The sequence below is a fragment of the Thalassophryne amazonica genome, chromosome 2 (genome assembly GCF_902500255.1).
Source record: "Thalassophryne amazonica chromosome 2, fThaAma1.1, whole genome shotgun sequence".
Taxonomy (NCBI): Eukaryota; Metazoa; Chordata; class Actinopteri; order Batrachoidiformes; family Batrachoididae; genus Thalassophryne; species Thalassophryne amazonica.
The window spans coordinates 132,594,102-132,602,990 of NC_047104.1; the positions used below are offsets into that span (position 1 = coordinate 132,594,102).

Here is an 8,889-nt window from a genome sequence, read left to right on the forward strand (position 1 = left end):
CACTTGGCCACAGTGGGAAGGAAAAACTCCCTTTTAACAGGAAGAAACCTCCAGCAGCGTAGAACAGCGTAGTTTGATTAAAAAGTTGATTGGAGAGGGGAAAACGTATACACGGGTGCAAAAAATTATAGGCTGTTCATCTACAATGATCTCCAATGCTTTAAAATGGACAAAAAAAAAAAAAAAACAGAGATGTGTGGAAGAAAACGGAAAACAACCATCAAAATGGATAGAAGAATAACCAGAATGGCAAAGGCTCACCCATTGATCAGCTCCAGGATGATCAAAGACAATCTGGAGTTACCTGTAAGTGCTGTGACAGTTAGAAGACACCTGTGTGAAGCTAATTTATTTGCAAGAATCCCCCGCAAAGTCCCTCTGTTAAATAAAAGACGTGCAGAAGAGGTTACAATTTGCCAAAGAACACATCAACTGGCCTAAAGAGAAATGGAGGAATATTTTGTGGACTGATGAGAGTAAAATTGTTCTTTTTGGGTCCAAGGGCCGCAGACAGTTTGTGAGACAACCCCCAAACTCTGAATTTAAGCCACAGTTCACAGTGAAGACAGTGAAGCATGGTGGTGCAAGCATCATGATATGGGCATGTTTCTCCTACTATGGTGATGGGCCTATATATCGCATACCAGGTATCATGGATCAGTTTGGATATGTCAAAATACTTGAAGAGGTCATGTTGCCTTATGCTGAAGAGGACATGCCCTTGAAATGGGTGTTTCAACAAGACAATGACCCCAAGCACACTAGTAACCGAGCAAAATCATGATTCCAAACCAACAAAATTAATGCCTCGCAGATGTGAAGAAATTATGAAAAACTGTGATTATACAACTAAATACTAGTTTAGTGATTCACAGGATTGCTAAAAAAGCAGTTTGAACATAATAGTTTTGAGTTTGTAGCATCAACAGCAGATGCTACTGTTATTGTGAACACCCCCTTTTCTACATTTTTTTACTAATAGACCAGTTTCATAGCCTTAAGAATGTGCATATCATGAATGCTTGGTCTTGTTGGATTTGTGAGAATCTAATGAATCTACTGGTACCTTGTTTCCCATGTAACAATAAGAAATATACTCAAAACCTGGATTAATCTTTTTAGTCACATAGCACTACTATTATTCTGAACACTACTGTAAATACCAACTCAAACTGATGAATAGATGGAGGACAGGTGTGTGAAAGGGTCAAAGGTCAAGTAGCAACTTAACAACAAAAGGTGCTCAGAAACTAAACAGATATCTAAAGTAAAGTAGAAAAAAACAAAACAAAAACATGACTTAAGAAGAAAAAAAAATCACAAAACCAAAAGACAGCTCTAAAAACTACATAATACAAAAATAACCTTAGAACTAAAAAGAGAAACAAAACACAACAGCAGAAAAACTGGGAAGGAGACTAACACCCAAACCAAATAATAACCAAAACTACATCAAGAAATAAAAGCAGAGTAACCAACATGGAACTACAAAGTGAACACAGTGTTAAACAGAGGTACTACACATGAAAACCACAGACCAAATCCAGAGTGAACAATTAAAGACAAAGACAAGAAGACACAGAGACACAGCCTGGGGACAGATCACACAGACAAATGAGAAGACAGACCAAGGACAAACCACTAGGAGGACATACACAAAAGACAGACACAGAAAGGCAAACGCTGAATACAAATAGAAGTGTAGGCAGCAGACAATAAACACATAAGTGGATACCCCGAGACAAGACAGGGAACTAAAATACAAACCCATAAATGCAGTGGTGGGCACAGTTCAGCTAATCCGATAGCGGGTAATTATCGAAGCTAATGTTTTTGCTAGTAGATTAGCTTTTCAGATAAGTTTTAAAACCATCATCGGAAAAATTATCTTCAGATAAATTTAGTTCCAATAACTTTCAGTCCGATAACATTTTTTTCATGGTAAAGTGAGCAAAGTTAACGGTCAAAACCATTTGTAAAACCTAAAATCAAACATTTTAGTCCGTTTGTTGTGTGTTTATTTACGGCGGACTGGCTGTCACTTGCTGATGACATCATCATTAGGCGCAAAACGTGATTGGCCGGTCAATGCGGGGAGCATTGTGGGTAGTGTAGTTCAGGTTCACTTTGGACAGTACAGTGTTACCGTCCCTTGGAAATCTGCTGCAAAACCCATCACACATCATGCAAAAATAATTATTTAAATATCTAAAGGACACTGGATTACTTAATTGCATCTAAACAAATGACTATGGCTGCCAGGAGTTAAGGTTTTGTAAAATCTCAGCGCAGTCACTAGCCCAGTAGGCGGTGCTAAATGCACCTTAAACTGGTGCCGTCCGCCATTGGATCCGAAAAAAGAAGACAAAGAAGTGTTATTGTCTGCTCAACACAAAAACAAAACGGATTAATTTTAACATTATTTTATTTTATTTCTTTGTGGATGACGGTATCGCCAAGACTAGGTGGGAGAGAGGAGCTCTCACGGCACAGCTGTGTACAGACTGGGACGTTTCTTCACCATTTAGACCGTTTTGGATAATCTGAGGATGATTATTTATTCAGATGAATCCCACTGAAACTAACAGGTAAGAATTTATATTTATTACATGTATTTTACTCTGCCAATCAATGCATTAAAAATGCATGGACGTATTTTGGTTGTTTAAGCCGCAGGGTTCAAAACGTGATAAAAGCAGCAGATTTTTAGTTTGTGTATCTAATACAGAGATAAACTGTGACTTCTAATACTGCGTTTTACTGCTTTTGAAAGATGATGACAGTGTTTGGGGTTTTATTTTGTATTCATTCATTTTTCGTGCGTTCTTGTGTGTTTGTGATCCTTAAATTTACCCAGCAGCCCCTGCGGTGCATAAAGTGAAACTGGTTTATCAGAAGCCGACAGTGTAATCTGATGCCGCGTCCGAATCAATACTAAAAGTTATCGGTCCTACTTTTTTTTTTAGCAGTTTAGTGGTTTATTGTCATAAAAGATAACTTTTCAGTTATCTGATTAATGGTTATCAAAGCTAACTTTTTGCTTAGCTGTGCCCACCACTGTATAAATGTAAGGACACGGACAGAGTGCACAGACGCACACACATACACACTGAAGTGGGCAACAGACAGGACAGAACACAAACCATAAACAGAAGGCACAGACAGGACAGTCAGATGCAGACACAACTCAACAACAGCAAAAGGTATTGCAATGTTAAAATGATATATAATCATAATGTCCTTCAGTCCTTGTCCCTGTTTTGTTCAGTCACTACAGCTGGTAAACTGCAGATCCACACTGGGATTAAGCACACCTTTTACATCAGAAACACTACATTAGCAAATTTTAAGTAATAGTACCCCTTTCCGTGTTTGTTTATAAAATAAGATGAACTCGTCATGATAAATTCATCTGCTTCTGTTCTTGGATTTGCTGCAGCAAAAAAAAAAAAACATTTTCATTCAGTGAACACATTAATCATTTGTCTTTCAAATTTGTCTTGTATCATAACTTACATATATATCAAGGCATCTTTGCATGCCATTACAAATTAATTCAGATTTATTTCATTATAAACCATAACTAGTGTAATTACTAGCGTAACTATACTAGCTAGCCATGGTTGCCATGGTGACCGGGGGAAAAGAAAATATTGCTGATGTCAGCATTCACTGTCAACTTGTGTCTTTTCTGTCTGTCATGGGGATTTGGTTTTCTTTTTTCTTTTTCTGTTGACATTCACCTGAGTGCTGCGTTAGCTCCTAATCACTCCCTTGTTTGTGTTAGTGGGTGTGTTACTTCACTCTGTTTCTGTTTGTGCATCGGCTGTCACTTTGTAATCATATTACAATACATTAGTACCCAGTTTTCACTGTGTCTGTGTTGATTTGTTGCTGGATTTCACATCACAGTTGGGTTTCCTTTGGTTTGTCTGTTATCCAGCCTGCTGCTGAACTGTCAATAAATATTTTGATCTTCATCTTGGTTCTAATTCTTGCACACATGACAGCTGAGAAATAAGTTTATATGTCTTTGCGACTGTAACCAAAAAAAAAACATTCTGAGGAATAGGCTCATAATATTAGTTTTAGCTCATTAAAAATACAGTAGATTAAAGAAAGAGTAAAGAAGAGGCAATATTGATATTGACTTTCATGAATGGCTTTCATTTAGCAAAACAAAAGAAAAGTCATGATTGCTAGTCATGACTGGTCAATTTTGAAAAGATGCCATTATTTCAACACGGTCTGTCATTTATTGTATAGTTAACAGAGAACATTAAAAGACCTCATAGTGGTTCACTTGCAACAATTTCTAATAGAATTACGCCCACATACTGCCCATATATGGGCTCCAGCTATTAGTTTAGCCCATCTTAAGCCCATGTGGTGCCCAACAAAAAAGCCCACCCTGAACCCATGCCCAGCAAAAGCCCAAGTGAGGTCCATTTGGGCCCCAATTGAACGTGTTTGCAGCACTGTTAAACTGAACCCTCCATTTTAATACAATAACTAAGTTAATGTAACTCAAAGTTTGAAAAAAGTTACAGTCACTCATTTCCATTAATTAAACTAACTCAAAAATGAATTTTTGTCATAACAAAGCGCATTTAAGGTTTTGGGGATTTTAAGTGTTGGTGATATATTTCCAGTGCATTCCATTCACTCATTTTAATTGAGTTTATGTAACGGAGGCCAGCAGGTGTCGCTGTGCATATGTACGAGGTCTGTTAGAAAAGTATCGGTCCTTTTTATTTTTTTCAAAAACCATACGGATTTGAATCACGTGTGATTGCATCAGCCAAGCTTGAACCTTCGTGCGCATGCGTGAGTTTTTTCACGCCTGTCGGTTGCGTCATTCGCCTGTGAGCAGGCTTTGTGTGAGCAGTGGTCCACCCCTCTCGTCGGATTTTTATTGCAAATAAATGTCTGAATGATTTGGAGCTTTGCTGCATCAATTTTTTTTTCCAGAAACTGTGAGAGACCTCCAGGTGGACACCGTTCGGAAAATTAATATGGCTTTCAGGGACGATTTTATGGGGATTATACAGATTAAGGAGTGTTACTGCCGCTTTCAGGACGGCCCACAACTGCTGAGAGCGCGGCGCACTCCCAGCGCCGATCGACATGCTCAGACCCCGCTGAAACAACCAGATCATTTCCAACGTGAAGGCTTTGTTGATCCGGGACCTCGTCTGACTTTCACAAAATGGCAGAAGGAGTGGACATCAGCACTTTTTCGGCACATTCCACTGTTACAGGAGTTTTTTTCATGGAAAGAAAAGCGGAGGGACGCGCCACGGAGCCGGTCATTACGCGGGACAAAACCACCTCGGTGTTGGTCTCACAGGACGGCTTTGAGGTGGCTTTCAGATGGATTCCGATTGCTTTTCAGTCGTGTGATTATCCGATTGTGATTGTGCATGAGCTGGACATGCCCCAACATGTCCTGGAAGGCTTCATCATGGCGTTGCTTTGCGCCATGCGGCTCCACCGCGACGCGCGGAACTCCTCCGCACATCTGTCTTAATGTGCTGAAAAAGTGCTGATGTCCACATCTTTTCACAATTCCTGTGCTAGTCAGACGACATACCGGATCAAGACAGCCTCCAGTTTAGAAATGAACGGCACATTCCACTGTTACAGGAGTTTTTGTCATGGAAAGAGGAGCAGCGCGGTGGAGCCGCATGGCGCAAAGCAACGCCGTGATGAAGCCTTCCAGGACATGTTGGGGCATGTCCAGCTCATGCACAATCACAATCGGCTAATCACACAACTGAAAAGCAACCGGAATCCATCTGAAAGCCACCTCAAAGCCGTCCTGTGAGACCAACACCGAGGTGGTTTTGTACCGCGTAATGAACGGCTCCGTGGCGCGTCCCTCCGCTTTTCTTTCCATGAAAAAATCTCCTGTAACAGTGGAATGTGCTGAAAAAGTGCTGATGTCCACGTCTCCTGCCTTTTTGTGAAAGTCAGACGAGGTCCCGGATCAACAAAGCCTTCACGTTGGAAATGATCTGGTTGTTTCATCGGGGTGTCAGCCTGTCGATGGGGGCTGGGAGCGCGCCGCGCTCTCAGCAGTTGTGGGCCGTCCTTAAAGTGGCAGTAACACTCCTTAATCTGTATAATCCCCATAAAATCGTCCCTGAAAGCCGTATTAATTTTCCGAACGGTGTCCACCTGGAGGTCTCTCACAGTTTCTGGAAAAAAATTGATGCAGCAAAGCTCCAAATCGTTCAGACATTTATTCGCAATAAAAATCCGACGAAAGGGGTGGACCAGTGCTCACACAAAGCCTGCTCACAGGCGAATGACGCAACCGACAGGCGTGAAAAACTCACGCATGCGCACGAAGGTTCAAGCTTGTCTGATGCAATCACGTGATTCAAATTCATATGGTTTTTGAAAAAAATAAAAAGGTCCATTACTTTTCTAACAGACCTCGTAGTTAGTAAACCTCACTCCCAACACCTCAAAAGAATTATCTGTTCACAAGGCCAGAGCCCTGGGGTTTAGCCTTCTGGTTAGAGAGTCCAACTTCCATGCCGGAGATCGTGAGTTTGTGTCCTGAGGGGAGCGAATGGGCGGAGTCATAACAACACAACACAGAGTCAACAAAAGTAAACCAAAGAATGCATCAAAAAAATATAATCCAAAATGTAATGCAATTTTTTTGGGCAGAAATATATTTGTCATTTTTTATTGAAAAACAAACTAGATTTACATAAGTTTAATTAACTATAAATTGTTAAGTTACTAAAACATTAACAAGGCAATCGGTTTCCTCAAATGGTTTGGGTTCAACTAACTCATTGAGTTTTACAGTCAGGGAAATTGCACTGTGCACAATTTTGCTAATTACAGGCTGTAATTCCTTCAGACTTGTCATAATGTCAGTGATCGGTTTTTGAGCACTTCTTACACCAGACAGATTTACCTTACAGTGCTATACTGTTCATATTTTAATGATTGTTGAAAACAAAGCCCAAGACATATTTAGTGACTAGAAAATGTTAATGTGTCCATCTTTTGATTGTCGAAAGAAAATTGTCTGGAAAAGTCATTTATATTCACAGTCTTTACATCTATTTTGGCATCCAAAAAAATGGAGGGTCTGTGTATAAAAATGAGTGTTGTTCCTAAATAGTTAATGTGATATTTTTGTAGAACCCCTTGATTTAAACAACAAATTCTGCACTCAAAACATACCTTTACTGTCTACTTTGTAGTCCATTGTGTCCACAGTCCAAATACTTATGGCCCTGACTGTATGTGTGTCTGCACGCACTGCACTTAATGTTGTGTCTCTGTTTTTAGGCACCTGTGTTGTGTGTTTTCTCTTCACAGTCGCTATCTGATTTTCACGCCGTCTCTGTCGGAGTCTTGCATGCCAGTGTGGGATTTCCGCCGCGTTCCTCGTGCCTTTCTTGGATCCCATAACGTCCTGTTGTGTCACATCCAGCCTGCCTGCCTGTGTGAATTACCTCCCAGCCATCATCGTGCCATCAGGTCTGTCTGTCCCTCCTGTTCCGTCCTCAGTATGGCTCTCGGTTTCTGCACTATAATAAATAAGGATCACTTGTAAAGTCTGTTTCATGTAACTATGCATCTGGGCTGAGTTACCTGTTAACCTGACAGGAACATCCAACCACGCAATAAACCCAGCAGGCGCCCATGTGGACATTTCTCAGGTTAGATCTATTTTTGGAGAACTAAACCTCCTGCGTGGAGTTTGCATGTTCTCTGCGTGTTTGCTTGGGTTCCCCCCGGGTGCTCTGGCTTCCTTCCCATCTCTAAAGACATGCATGTTAGGTGAATTTGAAGCGTTAAATTGTCGGCCCTGTGATAGCCTGGCAGCCTGTGCAGGGTGTACCCCATCTCTTGCCTAATGAACCTGAAGTGGAATAAGCATGTTTATAAAATAAATGAATAAACCTCCTGTTCAGTTGTTTTTACTCTTGCTCCTGCTACAGAAAAATAAAATAACATTTCTATATGAAACTTGGACTAAACTTGGATCACAGGACCAAAATGTGAGTGAATGGGTGAGTCAGTCAAGAATCCTTCATCTTCAATAACTCAAGAAAGACAAATATCACTTACTTGAAACTTGGCATGTAGGTGGAACATATTGATTAGACCTACAGGTTAACTCCTGATCAATCACTGAAGTACAGATCAACAACAACAACAAAAAAAAGATTTTGCATTGCTGTTGCCTGGTGTTGCCAGTAGAAAGTTCTGCTTTAGTGCCCCCTAGTGTCAAATACAGTGGGCAAAAACCTTCCAGAACGATGCTGAGTGTGATGACACAAATAAGCCCTGATAATTCGGGGTCTGTGGCTGCTACGCCAGCTTGCTTGTCCACATATTTTGGTGAAACTAAATCAAATCTGAAACTGTAAACTGTGAACTGTGAGCCACTTGTTGATTACCTCTCTGCCAACAACGTTGAGCAGAGGTTGTTTTCACCCCTGCAGGCTGTAACTATTAAAATAAAAAAAAAGTGATTGAAACATTTTAGTTTCTATGTACTGAAACTAGAAAATGTCAAATTTTCACTATCTGAAATACCTGACAAAAAATATTGAACTTTTCACAATAATCAAATTTTTTGAGGTGTACCTGTAGTTTGCCAGAAAACGTGTGAAGGACTTGATTTTATTTGTTTTCTTTTATGGAAACAAATAACAGTAACATCTCTCCAATTACTGTCCAACCTCCGCTCAGCGTCGTTGGTGAAGGTTATGTTTTTGACCCATTTGTCTGTTTGTGAACAGCCTGGACCCCAGAATTTTTCATACATTAATATGATTTTTTTTAACAGAAGATTCATATTCTGATAGGCAAGAACTGATTAAATTTTCAAGGTCATAGGTCAAAGGTCAA

The 8,889-nt window shown here is 40.2% G+C and overlaps 1 long non-coding RNA gene across 1 annotated transcript; it reads right to left on the bottom strand.

The window, feature by feature from the left end:
• Positions 1-333: 333 nt before the first annotated feature.
• On the bottom strand, positions 334-8,621 carry LOC117503008. The gene is made up of 3 exons (XR_004558451.1): positions 8,542-8,621; positions 6,943-6,946; positions 334-343 (listed from the first exon to the last, which is right to left on the bottom strand). It is a non-coding gene; the product is annotated as an uncharacterized LOC117503008 (long non-coding RNA).
• Positions 8,622-8,889: the final 268 nt, after the last annotated feature.